Here is an 18,834-nt window from a genome sequence, read left to right on the forward strand (position 1 = left end):
CAGACAGACCGTCGCCAGGTCGCTAGAGGTACCATGGTCGCGCGGGGGTATTACGTAACCAAGCTGCACACGGCCCTTTAAAACAATTAACATCGCCACAGGCGAAAAGATAAGAGCATGTTCCGTCACAATGGGTTAAATTAAAACTTTCTTAAAATACGACAACCGTGTAGATAGCCAGCCCTCATTAGCCGAGACGATAAACAGGACCGCCGTCTATATAGCCACTTCTTTGTAAAATGACAAATATAACGGCTTCCATTAAAGGGCCTGACCCTAGTTTCAACTTAGTTAATCTACAAACCTGTAACACATTTGGATAAGAATATAACGGAGAGAAGCTAGTCTGTGATGTATAAATGGGGAAATACCGTCTAAAAATAACTACAGCCCGTCTCGATAGCTTATTACTTCTCAGACGAACGTGCGTTTTTTAAATTATGGAAAATGCATTTTGGGGTATTGCAAAAACCTGGATGACCAGAATCACTTCAGGTGTATGAAAATGAATATTCTAAATAATAAAATGTAAGAACTTCTAATTTAAATTATTAAAAACGGCTCCAGTAGTGAAAAATGCGTCGTAGTGTTTAAGGTATACGTCACAGATCGACTAATTTCAATTTAACTTAGGTCACATAGAAATTAATGTTTGTCGTTCTCGTTTCATTGAACAACATCACATATGTGCGTTACTACCGTGTGATATCACAAATAATCGATGATATTCTCACCACCGGGTGTGTAATAAATAGATTTATATTATAGTAAATCTAGCTATACTACCCACATTTACGGTCATTGTCCGATTAAAGAAACTGGGCGAGGCAGGTTGAAGTTGACGCCTCAAGTAATGGACTTCTTCAGTGGAGAGTTCCAAAAGCGCGATAATCAAGAGGTCTGACTAACGACCACGAAGCCCTCGGCGTACTGAGCTATGTGTCGAGAGACTACGAGAGGATCAACTCTGGCTTGAGCACCTCTCGTGGGGAGGCGGTGACGAATGACCTCATCATTACTGGATCTCTTGGAGGTGTCATTATCATTGTATTCGACAGAGTCTCGGTCAGGAACCGTGGAACCGCTAGACAGGCGTATCTCTCCACAGACCATTAATCTATGGTATCGTGGTTAAGCCATCGGACATAAGGCTGGTAGGTACAGTGTTCGCAGCCCGGTACCGGCTTCCACCCAGAGCGAGTTTTAACAACACCACTACACCCTCTTCTCTCTCATTAACCACTAACAACTAACCCACTGTCCTGGATAGACAGCCTGGGTAGCTGAGGTGTGTGCCCAGGACAGCGTGCTTGAATCTTACTTGGAAATAAGCATGAAAATAAGTTGAAATTAAAGTAGTGCCAAAACCGAAATTTATTTTCCATTGAATACAGACAGAACGTAGTTTATAATCGACACCGAATATTTATAACAGTTTATCACTGAATAGTATATGACTGCCTATTTAATTAACATATATTTTATTGGGAGGTTTTTTTTAATGGATTAGGCACGAGTTATACAACTTACTAGGCCTTCTCCAACTGAGTGCTGCAGTATTTTACTATTTGTTTGTTTGTTTTTAGAAGTGGGTATAAACGCCGGTCTGTGGGGCAGGATATAGCCCAAAGGTAAAACGCTCGCCTGCTGTGCAGTCTTCTAGTTGGATCCCCGTCACTGGGCCCAGTGGGCTTTACTCTCACTAGCCAGTGCACCACAGTTGGTGTAACAAAGGCAGTGATATGTGCTATTCTGCCTGTGGGATGCTGGATATAAAAGATTCATTGCTGCTAATTGAAAAAAAGAAGAATAGCCAATGGTGATGCGGTAGCGGGTTTTCTCTCTCATTATCTATGTGGTCTTTATTCACACGTCCGACGCCATATACTCATAATTAAAATATGTCGAATGCGTCTTTAATGTCTCCTTTCCCTCGGATGGGCTGGATCTAGCTCATACGGTTAAGTGTTAGCCTGGGGTGCTTGCGTCCTAGAATCTAGCCACCTCGGTTCACTCATTCCTCTTGTTGGGTCTTCTCCGTCCCAGCCAGTGCTCCACGACTGGTATATCAACGGCCATGATATGTGTTCTCCTGTCTGTTTGAAACTGCATATAAAAGAGCCCTTGCTATAATGGAAAAATGCAGCGGGTTTCCTCTAAGACATCCGATAGTTGATCATTAATAAACCAGTGTGTTCTAGTGTTGTTGTTAAACAAAACCAACTTTAACCTTCCTTCAAACCAATTCGGTATTTCACAAATAATACAGTATCAAAATAACAATAATGTCAGACACTAAACAGTCGTAATTAAAACAAAATGTGCTGATCATTTTTTTTCTTTTTCTTTCAAGACTGGTACGCCCAGTTTGACAACCGCTAACAACTTCTGGTCAGTGGACACGTGTAATACGGACTTGTACGACAAGCCTAGGCGTTGCTGCTTCTCACGGAATGTATGAAATTAATTTGCAGGCTCTGTCAAAGACAAGTGGCTACATGTAAGAGATCTGTTAGTCCCATCAACCCGCGGTGTCGCCACAAACCCGGTGTGTGACACGGCTCGGAGTGATCCGTCAACGAATCGAGGTCAATCACTGAATTGTCTGGCCCTTTATGTCAGATCGTGACTGCGCTACACAGTAAACTGTTTTAGTACAAGTTCCACGTGTTCAGGTTTGTGTATCGAACGCATCCCAACCAAATGAAGAATTACATTCTTATTTACATTATATTCAAAAGTGAAATATTAATTGCATATACTGTATTTATAAATTTTTCGTCGTCATTTTCAAATCCTACATAAAGTTATGTTTTTTATGTTTGTCTCTTCCTTCCTTCCCTTCCTTCGTTCCTCCCTTCTTTTCTTCCTTCTTTTCTTTATTGTTTGTTTATTTGTGTCTTTGTTGGGGTTTTTTTTTTTAGTATACTAGTATTCTTGAAAACAAAATAAAAAGCTTTAATTATTTCCACTTTTTAATACTTGAAATATTCCCGAAATCCTAGCTTCCTGGATGTTGAGGAAGTATTCTGTCAACAATTTTATTTTTAGAAGTTACTTTGGATCAATGGTTGTTTCTTTTCTTTATTAAAACATTGTGGTGTACACACGCACCTTTCACACTGACAGCTACAATCTGAATTTATTTTTCTTATTGTCTTCATAACAACATTTAGAAATGTAAATGTCCTTGAAAGAAAGAAGATGAAAACAATAATAATAAAGAAAAGCCCTTAAAAAAGAAGAGAGTATGTTAAACATTTGACGAAGAATGAAAGAACGGAAGCAAAGGAAAAAAAAGAGTGAAATTAAAGAAAAAAGATGGAAGGGGGGGGGAATACAAAAATACAGTAGCCAATTTCACAAAGCATTGTAAGTTTACGTCTGCGACTAGCAGTTGTACCGGACTTACGTTTACACGTGTTTGACATCTATTTCACACAGGGAATTTACGGAAGATGGGGCATTTTAATGACAGAAGAAAAGAAAATATGTGTACTTCAAACTGTATTTATTGTACTATAATAGTAATAAGAATTTTGTCGTAAATTCTATTTTCAAAAACTATAACGGGTTTTGGGCTCCCTCTATTAAAATATCCTGGATCCGCGCCTGCATTGCATGTGTGGTCGCTCGTCTTTTCTAACCAAAGTTAGAGCTCTTTGATTTATTAATCATCGGCTATTGGATGTCAAATATTTGGTAATTCTGACATCATCAGGGGAAACCAGGTACATTTTTCCTTATGAAACAAAGGATCTTTTTGCATTTATCCACAAACAGGAAACCAAATACCACGGCCTTTGGCCAGTTGTGGTGCACTGGTTGTAAAGTTAAAAACCCAGTAAGTTGAATGGATCCACCGAGGTGGTTCGATCATGCGACGCAAGCACCTGAAGCGAACCACTCAACCGACTGAGCTAAATCTCACTCTTTCTAACGAAAAGTGTTTTAGCTAAGCCAGTATAGTTAAGCCAGTTTAAGTAGTATAAGTGTGAACACAGGTTTTGATTTAATAGTTCTAATGACAGGTCTTGAGTGACATGTACGTGACGTATGAGGTGACGCAGCAAAACGTAAGATAATAAACAATTTCTTTGATAACATAATGTGGAGTCAGCTTTATTGAAACTTGTTGGTTCCAGGATCTGACGCAATGTTTAAAAAAAAAAAAAAAAGTAAAAGAAAGTCATTTGATTACTTGCTTAGGGCTAGGTGCAGATCCGTTATGTTTACACACTCGATGAGGCTATGATCGTGTCATCCGATTTAACGATGATCCATACTGTGTTCGTAGCCTGGTACGACCCATGTTCAATAAACAGGTGTAACCCTCATACGCCAGACCAGTGGTATATACATGTGTATACTGTGTGCTACACCAAATATGAGGGCGGGATGTAGCTCAGTGGTACAGTGCTTGCCTGATACGCATTCGATCTAGGATCGATCCCCATCGGTGGGCCCACAACTGGTGTAACAAAGGCCGTGGTATATACCATCCTGTCTGTGGGATGGTGCATATAAATGATCCCTTGCTGCTAATCGAAAAGAGTAGCCCATGAAGTGGCGACACCGGGTTTTCTCTCTCAATATCTGTATGGTCATTAACCATATGTCCGACGCCATATAATCGTAAATAAAATGTGTTGAGTGCGTCGTTAAATAAAACATTTCCTATACCAAATAAAATTCCATAGGCGACCAGGTTAACGTTAGTGTTTAAAAACATCAAATGCAATATATCAACCAAACTATGAACCATAAATATCAGTACTACAATCCCTACCTCAAAGTATTAACTGAAAAAGAAAATAGTACCTTTCATAGCTCATTTTCGGTATAACCCGATACTTTTACAACACCCAGTTTCTCACAACATTTGAGTACCTGTTTGTCACAGGTACCCCATACATGTTTCAAGCACAAGGCTACTTGACAGTGATACTAGATAAAATAAAATTGCATACATTGTTTGCTCAGATGAAACTAATTTGCTTTTACAACAAACACTCTCACATTTATTACCAATGGCAGGACTTCATGTAGTAATTGCTCTATTAAAACATAGGTGCATCTCCAACTTTGATCCAGCCGGATGTTATTTGGTTTAGTACTACTTATGATAGTACTCTATCCAAGGGAAAGTAAAACTCCCTTGGTGTTAACTGGTAAAGTTGTCACATGTATCGGGTGAGTTTAACGGATAAGATTTTTATAGCTTTGATTGGCGTGCTGCTGCTGTTATTATTGTTGTTTTGTTTCTTTTGTTTTCATTTTTTTTTTTTTTTTTTAATATGCTCCATCCCAAAGACAGGATAACACGTACCACGGCCTTTGATATACCAGTCGTGGTGCACTGGCTGGAACGAAAAATAGCCCAATGGAGAGAGAGAGAGAGAGAGAGAGAGAGAGAGAGAGAGAGAGAGAGAGAGAGAGAGAGAGAGAGAGAGAGAGAGAGAGTCGTGTGACTAACATCAATCACGTGTGTATGTTTCGGATTTTTCCCCATTTCCCCCCAATTCATTACACTATAAACGAAATAGAATGATCCCGTTTACATGATAATAGTAACTATTTGGGAACGGTGTTTTAACAAGGCAAGTCGCGTGATATAACTTGACAGTGATGAACCATCCTGGGGGCGTGAATTATATCATAGATTGATTCCCTGATGAATCCTGTTACGCTATCGTGAAATAACGCCAATTTTATTATCGTCTTTTTGTGGCCGATTTCCGGTTTATTCTAGTATGATATTATTTATGCGTAAAAGGGAAATAAAAACTATAGTTCATTAATTTTCTCAAAGCAATGTAAAACAAAGCATTTCTGTATCAAGCCAGAATTCAAAACAGGCTAGATCATATGGATAGTTTCAGGATTCTTTCATTTTTCTTTCTTTCTTTCTTGTTTTCTTTCTTTCTTTCTGTTTTCTTTCATTTCTTCTTTTTTCCCCTTTTTTTGACATTTAGAACAAGTGTTACAATTTTAAAATATTTATTCCGTTCTCTACTAGTTCCAGCCAGTGTTCCACGACTGGTGTAACAAAGGCCGTGCTATGTACTATCCTGTCTGTGGGATAGTGCACATAAAAGATGCCTTGCTACTAATAGAAAATTGTAGCGGGTTTTCTCTCTAAGACATCCAAAGTATCTAATATTTAACATCCAATATCCGATCATTAATAAATGAATGTGCTCTAGTGGTGTCGTTAAACAAAACAAACTTTAACTTTTACTTTTTCCATCTTCTAATATTGGTGTTCGTAGCTCGTACAGGTTATACCAGAAAGTCACTTTGTACGGAACGAAAAAAAAAAATGTAAAGAAACATTTGATTTACAACACCTGAGCACACATTAAATTATGAATGTTTGATAAATAGAGGTTATTTCATGCTTGTGCGACGAGTGTGATATGATTGCAAACTTCACGAGATGAAATATAAATCATATTTCACAAAAAACATGAAATTTTCTATTTATTATATAACTTTTGGCAATGTACCTTTATTTTTAAAATGCCAGCAGCAAAATAGTTCCGGCTTTCTTACAGTGAAGGTAACACATTTTAGAGTGAAATAGTGAACGTTTCACTCTAAAATGTGTTATCGTCACTAAGTGACTGATAACACTTTTATTTCACTGATATTTTAAAGGAACATTCCTGAGTTTGCTGCATTGTAAAATGTTTCCGACTAATAAAATATTTCTACGATTAAACTTACATATTAAATATAGTTTCTTGTTTAAAATATCAGTGTCTGTATATTCAATGTGTTTCTGGTCGTCTTAATATTTGTAAGAAGCCCAAACTGGATTTTGTCTTCAAAAAATATTTTAGGAAATAAAATGAAATTTACGCTAGTACAAATATTAGAACGATCAGAAACACGTTTAATATACAGCCACTGAAATGTTATGCAGAAAAATATATTTGATATGTAATTATAATCGTTAAAAAGTCTCTGTTAGTCGATAACATCTTAAAAATTTCAGCAAACTCAGGAATGTCCCTTTAAGATACTTCACTAAATGTTATATAATAAATGGTTGCATCGACACTCAATTTTGATAATGATATGAGATCGCAGTTTACATCACATACAGGCCTTGCTTCTATCTGGTACCTATGACGTTGACCTCTCCTGGGTACCAGATAGAAGCAATGCTTGTTCTATATGCGTTTTTCCTCATTTTTCTTTCATATACAAGCTGTGAGGCACTGAGGTCGATTGAGCCTACAACCCATCGCACATCAGGTGAGCAAAAAGAAGTAACAATATGTGATAAATCAGTTACAAAGCACAGCGTTATGCAAAAAATGATCACAGCTACCTAAAACATTTCACGGTTAAGCTATGTATAGAATAAATGTTAAACATGAACGTTTAATGAATAGAAGAACAGAAAAAGAATTACTCAATTACACGTTGTTAAAAGATAATCTTTCGAAACACATCTCTGTGTAAGACAGAGTCTAAAGGGTGATTTGTCAAGGTCGAGACTGCTAACATAAATCACCATCAGGGGCTTGTCTATAAAAAAAAGGTTGCCACTCACCACAATCGGACTCGGTTATGTAGTGGCTAAGCCGTTGGACTTAAGTCTGGTAGGTACTAGGTTCGCCTCCTGTACCGGATCCCACTCAGGGTGCGTTTAATGACTCAGTGGGTAGGTGTAAGGTCACTACACCGATTTCTCTCTCATTAACCACTAACAACAAACTACTAGCCCACGTCCTGGACAGACAGCCCAGATACCTTAATTGGTTCCTCGGGGAATATTGCAAATTCCGCATCGCCAATTACCTCATCGCACACTCCCTACCTTAGTTCGTACTGTCAGCGCTCCCTTGTACTTTCCTCGGACGAATGAGCTGGCAGTGGTCAGAACCTACGCCCATGAGAGGTGTGCGCTACAACAGTTATTTTTTTTTATTTTTTTTTTTTTTGTTGTTGTTGTAGCTGTTTGTTGTAGCTGAATACAAACGTAAAACCAAATGAATTGAATTGAAATAACAACAAGAACAAAAACAAAAACCACAAGGATAATTCTACTTTGTAAGACCATTCATTTTACCTTTTTAATCAATCAACCATTTGACTCGTGCTTACAACCATTGAAGGTTCAAGCACGAACCTCTTTAAGCTGCTGACGTCGTTACCAAGACTGGTGAGAAAGAATATACCATATAATTTAGTTAATCACATCTATACGTCGTTACCAAGACTGGTGAGAAAGCAGATACCAAGGAAAGAATATACCATATAATTTAATTAATCACATCTATACGTCGTTACCAAGACTGGTGAGAAAGAATATACCATATAATTTAATTAATCACATCTATACGTCGTTACCAAGACTGGTGAGAAAGCAGATACCAAGGAAAGAATATACCATATAATTTAATTAATCACATCTATACGTCGTTACCAAGACTGGTGAGAAAGCAGATACCAAGGAAAGAATATACCATATAATTTAATTAATCACATCTATACGTCGTTACCAAGACTGGTGAGAAAGCATATACCAAGGAAAGAATATACCATATAATTTAATTAATCACATCTATACGTAAGTAAATAACACTGCGAAGCAAGAGATAATTAGACACCAACGCAGACAATATTTAATACTTGGTGTATGGCGTTCCAAAAATTATAGATCAATGGACGAAATTAAAGAAGTCAAGAACGCGTAAACTCGGGCATCATTTCTTAGTTTAGCTACCCTAATAAACGAAACTAAGCACATCATCTCTCGGCTGTAAATATCTACGTCTGCTACATATCGCTCTCGTTTGTCGTGATTGTAAATGTAATCTGTTTGAATGATGAACCTCGCAACCAAAGCCCAGTGGATCACCCGTGTTAGCAATTCAATTACGTCTGACGTCGTGCCAATTTGATCCTTTGAGGGCTTCTCTGAATCAAGAGGTTTGCCTTCTGCCCATCTCGGTGCCCGCCAAATCGTACGCTTGGCTGGACGTGATGTGGTGGGAATATCTTGGTGCTAATGGATTTATCAAAACAGTGCCATGAGGCTTGTCATAGGAGTTAGCTCCTGATACATGGCTTTGGTAGGGCATGGCACGATCGGAAAACAAACAACTTGTTGATGCTGTGTAGAAAGGTTGACAAATACCAAGAGCTATTTTGTTGTGTAGAGAAAGTGACGTCATCAGTAAACTTTACACAAGGGGTTATTATTATTATTTTATATTTTGTTTTAGATGAACGAACGGAAAGGCTAATAAACATTACAAGTTATTTGTTTGGTAGAGAAAGTGACGAGATCGGTAAACTTTACAATTTATATAGGAATATGGAGTTATTTATTTTATTTATTTATTATTATTTGTTTGTTTTTGTATGAGCTAGCAGACAGGCTGACAAATATTAAAAGCTATTTGTTAGGTAGAGAAAGTTATGTCATCAGTAAACGTTACAATTTACATAGGTATCCTGGGTTATTATTATTATTATTAACTTTTGTTTTGTTAGATGGGTGACGCAGCAATTTTTTCCCTCAACGAGTCCAATTGATAGATAAAGCTTTGCTGCCAGTGCTCTTAAATTTCATTATAAAAATGGTTAAGATATTTTTCCGAAGGTCCGTATATTTGGGCCGTTGACGCAGCTTCGAATCATGTAACGGCGGGATTTAGCTCAGTCGGTAGAGCGTTCGCCTGAGATGCTAGCATCGTAGGATCGAATCTCTCAGTGGACCCATTCTCTGATTTGGGGTTTTCCTGTCCCGACCAGTGTACCACGACTGGTATATCAAAGGCCGTGGTATGTGGTGTCCTGACTGTTGGATAGTGTATGTAAAAGATCCCTCGCTACTAATGGAAAAATGTAGCGGGTTTCCTCTAAGACAACGAGTCAAAAATTACCAAATTTTTGACATCCAATAGCCGATGATGAATATTTCAACGTGGTCCAGTGCACTTTAACTTTCCAATCTCGTGTGCCGTGTGTCGTATCGGTGGATTGGTGACAAAGCAGCGTGTTGTGGAATGTCCGTATTATACCAGATAACTTTAAATAAGCGAATCCCTATGACCGCATCTGTCCCTCAGAATTCGTAATAATGACACACAATGATCTGACATTTAGCTGTCTCTTGTTCTCGCCAAGCCTCCAGGCAACAGTATCGTCCTAATAAGCCATAGTAACAAATATTGCATTGCTCGTATGAGTACTATATGGGTTAATTGGAAAGACATGCACTTGTAAACCTTCCGGTAATTATTTTAAATTTCTATTCTCATTACAATAACCTTGAACTAGCATTTTACGTGATTTGCTTACGTGATTGTAACACTATTTTATTGTGAGATATCACATGGGGAAACATTATTATTCACATGTTTGACGTGATGTTGAAAGTGGGATGGGAGGGGCACTGCCAGTGCAATGGCCTAGATGATGGAATTGTGAAGGCCCGAACCTGCTAAGGGTTTCGGGGACATGCTCGCTGGAGGAAAGTTTGAATTTTATGTGTTCAAATACGGCATTGGCACGGGAAAGTTGAGGGGGTGGGGTGGGGTTGGGGGGGGGGGGCATGGCCTAGCAGCCCCCTGTTCCGCGGCCACAGAAGTTCTCTAATTATTTAGGTTTAATCAATTACTTATTGTAGTTATTGTTTTCGTTTTTAAAGAAAAACGTTTGTTGGAAATATAGTGTTCACACATTTTACAAAAAGAAAACCCTCAAAACAATGAGATTCTAAAGAAATTAGTGTTCTACTACACCAAGGGACATATTGATCCAATCAAATAAAGCCATACAGATTCGTACTCATCGAAACGTTGCAATGCCTATCATGAACAGTACGATCCAATCAAATATTTCCTTACAGTCACTATTGCACGTAGCATGAGCACTTGCACTACTTCCGGTAGGGAAATTGACTATTTTCGTTTCATTCCATTTGGTATTTGAATGTTGTCATGCTTTCTTAACTGTTATAAAGTTATTATAAGTGCACTGATGGCATATTCAAGATTTAATCAGTACAGAACCGGATATAGATGGCGATAACTTGGCAACCCTCCCCAACACAAACACACCACCACCACCACCGCCACAAACACGCACGCCACACACACACTACACACGCATGCATACACACACCACACACACAGACCACAAACACACCACACACGCATGCACACACACCACACACACACACGCATGCACACACCACACACAGACACACACACGCACACACACCACACACACATTTAATTACGTGTCCCTCTCATACATCATATATGACAAAATCCTTCAGACAGTTTAACTGTATGTTCAAGCGTTGCTTTTATTTATTTATTCTGGGCAATGATTAGGCCCTATATACTGAAACGCAAAAGAAACGCGTCAGTTTTCGAAAGTATCAAAGCGTTAATAACCATTCATTTCTTCCTTGAATAATATTACAATGCTAACTGTCATCATTGTCATTAATTTGTTAGGCTTTGTTGTGTTTATGTTTTTAATTATTGATGTTTGGGTTAGAAAAAACATACATTAGAATTGCCCAATGATACACAGACACCAATTTCCAGCAAGCGACCGTCCCATTTGTTCTACGCCATAATGCCATATTGCAAAAGGATAATGGCCGACATCACACTGCGACACATTCTATGGTATTAATTTTGTATTTGTAGAATCAAAATCGAAACTTTAGAATGGCCCTTTGGTAGGATATGTTAACCTTTCGCGAACACCGGATACCATCACTGTTTTCACAGTGATTCATGAGTGCATGTCACCACGACTGTACTTAGTCCAATGAGCTCTGTACTGTGCTTCGTGCTGGGGTGTCGTTAAACATTCATTCATTCTGTACTGTGCTTGGTTTGATTTAGTAAACTAGTCTGGGAGTGGCAGTCTTCCATGTGGAGGTGCAAGAAGGATCAAATCTCCAGTAAAGCTGTCCCCTTACAGACGAGACACTAGAGAGAGATTCATGGAATCAAGCACTATTTAAATAAATACCCATTCGACTCTGCGTTGTGCAGAGATACGGCCCTGATCACGTGTTACGGTTTTGTGGTTCAGATTTTGTCCGAATTTGTGACTTATCGAGCACGGAGGCGGGACCTGGTTCAGTCCTAGAGCGCTCTCTCGTCGCAGGATCGAACTTCATCGGTGGAATCATTCTCAGATTGGGTTTTCCCCGTTCCGACCAGTGCCTCACGACTGGTCTATCAAGGGTCGTGGTATGTACTGTCCTGTCTGTGGGAAAGTGCAAATATAAGATCCCTTACTACTTATGACAAAAATATAGCTGGTTTCCTTTCTAAAACTATATGTCAAACTTACCAAATGTTTGATATCGATAGCCGATGGTTAATAAATCAATGTCCTTTATTCTGTTGCATTGGTGTTGTTAAACAAAACAAACAAACTTTATGGAGCACGTTTGGGACGTTCTTGGTAGATGTATTAGAACGTGCCCAAATCCCTCCGCAAACCCTTCCCGGACTGCACTTCATGTGCAATGGCAGAACATTCCTATTGCTCAAATGAATGATTAATTGTCTGATAAACTCAGTTATACAAAAGGATCCATAACAGCGATGACTGCAAACGGAAGTCTTACCATATACTGATTTTATTTCTAGATTTTTAGAGGCCTGTATATAACAATCAAACCCCTCCCGATGAATGCGCGGTCAAAATGGAATTGAGTAAAAGAGATATGGATCTTTATCGTTGACTATTTATTATAATATACTAGTACTTAGTTAAATAAATTGTAAACAATAACACCAGAAAATGTTTGTTGCGTTTCTTTTGTATTTCAGTTATATTTTGTATTTCTTTTATATTTTATTTATACACGATGCAATGACTATAACTGTTTTTCAAAACATGTTAGCTAATTTTAAATAGTATATCATTATTAATATTTGTTAACTACATGTATTAATAAACTCAGCAAGAAGGATACGATTACCTAAAGGCTATGCGTGTGTACATGTATGCACGTATGTTTATATTTATATTTTAAATTGTCTTTCATTATAAATAATTGTTACTATTAATAAACTCAGCAAGAAGGAAACGATTGATGTGAAAAAAAACTACAACACGATTTCGCCTACACCTAATGGCTATGCGTGTATACATGTATGCACGTATGTATATATTTATATTTTAAATTGCCATACATTATAAATATTTGTTACTATTAATAAATTCAGCAAGAAAGAAACGATTAAAGTGACAGACCCTTGCTTTTAAACACTAAAGTATATTTGTTACTATTAATAAATTCAGCAAGAAAGAAACGATTAAAGTGACAGACCCTTGCTTTTAAACACTAAAGTATATTTGTTACTATTAATAAATTCAGCAAGAAAGAAACGATTAAAGTGACAGACCCTTGCTTTTAAACACTAACGTATATTGTTCACTATTAGAACCATTTTTGATCGCTGAAATCACACTACTTAGATGTTATTGTTTAGATTATTCATTTCCGTACATCCGAAATCTTTCTGGTCATACTGATGTTTTTAATATGACAAAATGCATATTTCCATATTTTTTAAAAAAACGCACGTGCGGCTGAGTAACAGTTATGGAGTCGAGTTCTAGTGTTTTTAAGGGTATTTCAGTTTCAACGTCACAGACTCTTGTTTCACTCTGTTCAAATGTGTTACAGGTTTGTAACTTAACCAAACTTAGTGTCCATTTTTACGGGTTGAAACTAGGGTTTGTGCCTTTAATGTAAGCAATGTATTTAGTCTCCACCTGAAGGCGGCTATCAGTGTATACATGTAATCACGTCTGCTTTTATAGACATACATTTATATTCACAAATAAATAAATATATATATATATATACTGACACACTTTGAAAACGCAATTTGGTTTTAATGTGACACTAACAAAAATATCTAATGTATATCTATGAATATATTACTATAACATGCTAAGATATATTGCTGCATGTCAACGTGCGTTTCTGGGTTTACACCGAGGATTTTTTCATGCAATTAACACAAAATCTGAAAACTCAAAATTTGGTAAAAAAATACATTAAACTGTGTGTAGTATGTTCACAATACGTTGCACGTGCTAACCGCATACGTTGGGCGCATAAAAGGTACAGATTGATTGTAGGATAAGTCCGTGTCAAACAATGCCACCACTCGGTAATGACCAGAGGGAGCGACCATTAGGAATATTGACTGGTGGAATTTCAATTACACGGATAGCTAGGAATTTTTAAGTGCTCTCTTCAACAGTTTCAAGGTTGAATGAGTGATATAACCTGACTGGAAGTGTTCGTGACCGTCCTCGACCAGGCCAACTTCCGGTTACAACAAGACAGACAGATAAGGAGAAACCATCAATGTAACAGCTTTTTGTCAGCTGCAACAACAGCCAGAAAGACGATAGGACATCATGGGAGGTACATACTTCTAAGTACAGTAATTCGATGACTCATAGCAATTGGAATGAGATGTCGCAGACCTTACAATGCAAACATTATGACTCCACGACACCAAGCTACCAGACTTCAATTTGCTCATGGTCATGGCCAGAAGTGACCTTGTGGCCTGGTCGAGGACGGTCAAGAACACTTCAAGTCAAGTTATATCGCCCATTCAACCTCGAAATTGTTGAAGGGTGCACTTGAAAATTCCTAGCTACCCGTTGTTGCGAAATTCCACCAATCAGCATTCCTAATGGTCGCTCCCTCTGATCATTGCCCAGTCGTGGCATTGTTTCACAATCTGTGCCTTGTATGCGTCCAACGTATGCGGTTTGCACGTGCAAAGCATTGTGAACATACTGCATACATTGTTTTGAGTTTTCAGATTGTGTGTTAACTGCATGAAAAGATCCTCACTTTGACATGCAGGAATACACCTTTGCATGTTATAGTAATACATTCATAGATATACATTAGCTATTTTATTTAGATGTTTTCTTTAGTGTCACATTAAAACCAAATTGCGTTTTCAAAGTGTGTCAGTATATACATATATATATATATATATATATATATATATATATATATATATATATATATATATATGCATGCATGCATGCATGCATGCATGTATGTATGTATGTATGTATGTATGTATGCATGTATGCATGCATATATATATGCGCTTATTGTCAGCAAATATGTGTATAGCATATTCTTCTGTATATAAACAAAAATAATGTTTATACGTTACCTCAGCACTGCCGTAGTACGGTGTAACTATCTAAGATGATTACAGTAACATTTAGTCTACAAATGGCAGAAAATAACGAGTTTCTACCATACAGGCTATTCCTATCAGTAACATTAGTCAGAGGACAGCAAATAATACGCACTTTAAAGGGACATTCCTGAGTTTGCTGCAATTTTTAAGATGTTATCGACTACAAGAGACTTGTGGCTGTATATTAAACGTGTTTCTGATCATTTTAATATTTGTACTACGTTAAATTTCATTTTATTTCCTAAAATATTTGTTTTCATTTGAAGACAAAATCCAGTTTAAGACGACCAGAAACACATTGAATATACAGACACTGATATTCTAAACAAGAAATTATATTTAATGTGCAATTTTAATCGTAGAAATATTTTATTATTCGTAAATATTTTACAATGCAGCAAACTCGTGAATGTCCCTTCAAAGGTTCAGTCTCAAATGTGCATAATAGCGGCTTCCCGCCTAAATTAATTATTGTTGTTTCGAATTGTACAAATTATACCTTCAATTATATGTTCATAAAAATTACAATCAAATAATTTACCAGTAGAAAACACATGTTTGAAGAGTATTTAGATGGCGACCAAATAACGAAATATGGCATTAAAGATATTATTCCTTTAAGAAAGCGGTGAGTGAAACCCTGAAGATTTGATCTACTGACAATAATTGGGGAAGGGTCAATCTTGCTGTTAATCATATATCTCTATAACATTGAGCCATGTCACGTTCGTGTACATCTGAAATGACAGAAATAGATCGCGCATTACGTGGATCATTGAATTTTATTATAAAATTCCCTTGCAATCAATGATCAAAGGTCCTAGTAAACTCTATCTTGGCATTTTGTTTTCTTAGATTGTTGTTGTTTGTGGGTGCTTTTTTAAAATTATTTTCCTATCTATTTGGGTTTTGTTTTATTTGGTTGGGTTTTGTTTTGGTGGTTTTAATTGTTTTTAGGGAGAGGAGGTTTGTTATTGTTGTTGTGGGGTTTTTTGGGGGGGTGTATGTGTGAGTTGTCATTATACAAAAAAAAATTGCTGTTAGCTGTAGCTTCTGTCGTTTGTTTGTTTGTTTGTATGTCTCTCTGTTTATCTCTTGTTGTTGTTGTTTGCTTATTTATTTGGTGGGCTTTGGGGGAGGTGGGCGGGACGTAACTCAGGGCTAAAGCGCTTGCTTGATGTGCGGTCAGTCTGGGATCGAGCTCCGTCAATGGACCCATTGGGCTATTTCTCGTTCCAGCCAGTGCCCCACGACTGGTATATCAAAGGCCGTGGTATGTGTCATTCTGTCTGTGGGGTGGTGTACATAAAATATACCTTGCTACTAATGGAAAAATATAGTTGGTTTCCTCTCTAAGACTATGTCAACATTACCAAATGTTTAATAAATCAATGTGCTCTAGTGGTGTCGTTAAACAAAACAAACTTTTGGTGGGGGTTTTGGTATTTTTGGTGGGGGGTTTTGTGTGGATTTGTCTGTGTAACTTGTCCTTGTTGTTGGGAGTTCTATGGGAAAGTTTATATAACTTAGTTTGCTGTTCGGAGTAGTCTCTGTCGTATGTATGCGTGTTTCCTCTCTCGTTCTCCAGACCATATAGTTCATAACATGTTAGACATGTAACAGCTGATGACTCCACAATGTTAAATGTTGCATTATCTCTGGGAAAACAAAAATACAGAGATATTCTTGACTAACGGTAGCGTATTACTCGGAATACGTCACAACAACAGATCAAAAGAAAATCAAAATGACTTATGCATGTGCAAAATGTCACCTTAAATATTATCGGAATGCTCGAATGTGTTTTGCTTTGTCACAAGATATTTTTACAGCTGCATTAAGATAACAAATTTTCCTTCCTGACCCTTCTCTGCCACAAGCCTTTTGCCGGAATCCAATAAAACTAATCTTAGCCATTCCAAAAATATTCCAAACATTTCTAAAAAGATCGTTCTGTGTCCATATCTGTCGCGTTATTGGCGAGAGGAAGGCGGCTTTTTGTCCTAGAGCGTTTTTGGTCTCAAAATGAGCGAAGCGGATTTGCGGTGTCAACTTTTATCTGACCAGTGACGGTGACTTGCATAAAGTCACACATGCTGTCACAACGTGTCACTTGGCTGTCACTATGGCACGCGTTGTCAACCGAAACCTCGTTGCCAAGGGGCGTCTGGCCTTGGTCAGCGGGTGAACGAATGCCAGCCCCATTGCAGATGATTGAGTGCGGAGTTAATAATCTGTCCATCAGAGCTCGTCATTGATTGGCTTGGGTCTCGCAGATGATATGGAGTGACCTCTGGCGACCGGAAATACGTCACGGGGGTGTGAAATCTTGGACCATGCCCACAACGCTGATTAACGCAGGGCGATCGCCCACGAAAATAGTTGTGGTCAAGTCTTTAAGGCTGATCTGGCGCTATTTTGGCCAGTTCATGATTTTGACGCCAAATATACTGTAGTTGTGTTATTCTCGGAGATTCTCTCTACTTGGATCAGTACTGTCTACAGTCTACAGTAAGTGGATTGCTTAGGCTTTTTATATGATAATATAATAATGTTTATTCAAATTTAGAAAACAGATTATTGGCATTTTTAATAGTTTTGTAAGTTTATTTATTGAAATGTCTGTTTTTGTTGTAGATGTATCACATGATAATCAGTATATTTTTTGTTTTTGCAAAAACTATTTTGGTAATAACCATCATTTTTTTTAAATATAAATTGAGAATTAATATAAATTTAAAATATGTATAGGGTGTTTTAGCTCTGTGAAATTAATAATGGAATATTTTATTATTAAAAAAAAACCCCAAAAACGTTTGGTTGTCTTCGAACATAAATTATCCTCTTATTGTGCATTGTTAATCGTTTTTAAATTCTGGTAAGAGTACGCAAGCTTTGATTTTAACGACTATAGATGGGTTTATTAATTTTATAGGTTAATAGTCTCAAATAGGTTTTTTGAAAATTAACAGATATATAATGTCTATATTGTGTTAACGTCATGTTCATTTATCCTGTGAGTACGTTTATAATACAACACATTTACGACAAAGAAAACTTGAATTTAGACTAATGCGCTGATATCTGTTGTAGGGCCCATGTCAGTGAACTTAATTGTATCAATTCAATTATTGTTTCTTCAGAAGTGACCGTCTGTGTATTCCAAACGCTTACTCACTCACTCTCTCTCTCTCTCTCTCTCTCTCTCTCTCTCTCTCTCTCTCTCTCTCTCTCTCTCTCTCTCTCGTATATCGGTATCCATACATGGCCATGTATATAGAGAAGATGCAAACTACTTTACACTGAGAAATTATTATTTTTATTTCCTCAGTTATCAGTACCCGCTGGGGACATACACAGCTGGGGACACACACACACACACACACACACACACACACACACACACCCGCGCGCGCGCGCGCGCTCCCGCGCACACACTCGACCTAAACATAATCATAAATATATGTGACCTTGACCTTAGAATAATTTATTATCAAATCTCCTTCATGTGCTGGTTTTGTCAGTCTATTAATACTATTATAAATTGCAGTCTTTAAAAAATCTTAAATAAAATAAATTC

The sequence above is a fragment of the Gigantopelta aegis genome, chromosome 3 (assembly GCF_016097555.1).
Source record: "Gigantopelta aegis isolate Gae_Host chromosome 3, Gae_host_genome, whole genome shotgun sequence".
In the NCBI taxonomy this organism is placed as follows: Eukaryota; Metazoa; Mollusca; class Gastropoda; order Neomphalida; family Peltospiridae; genus Gigantopelta; species Gigantopelta aegis.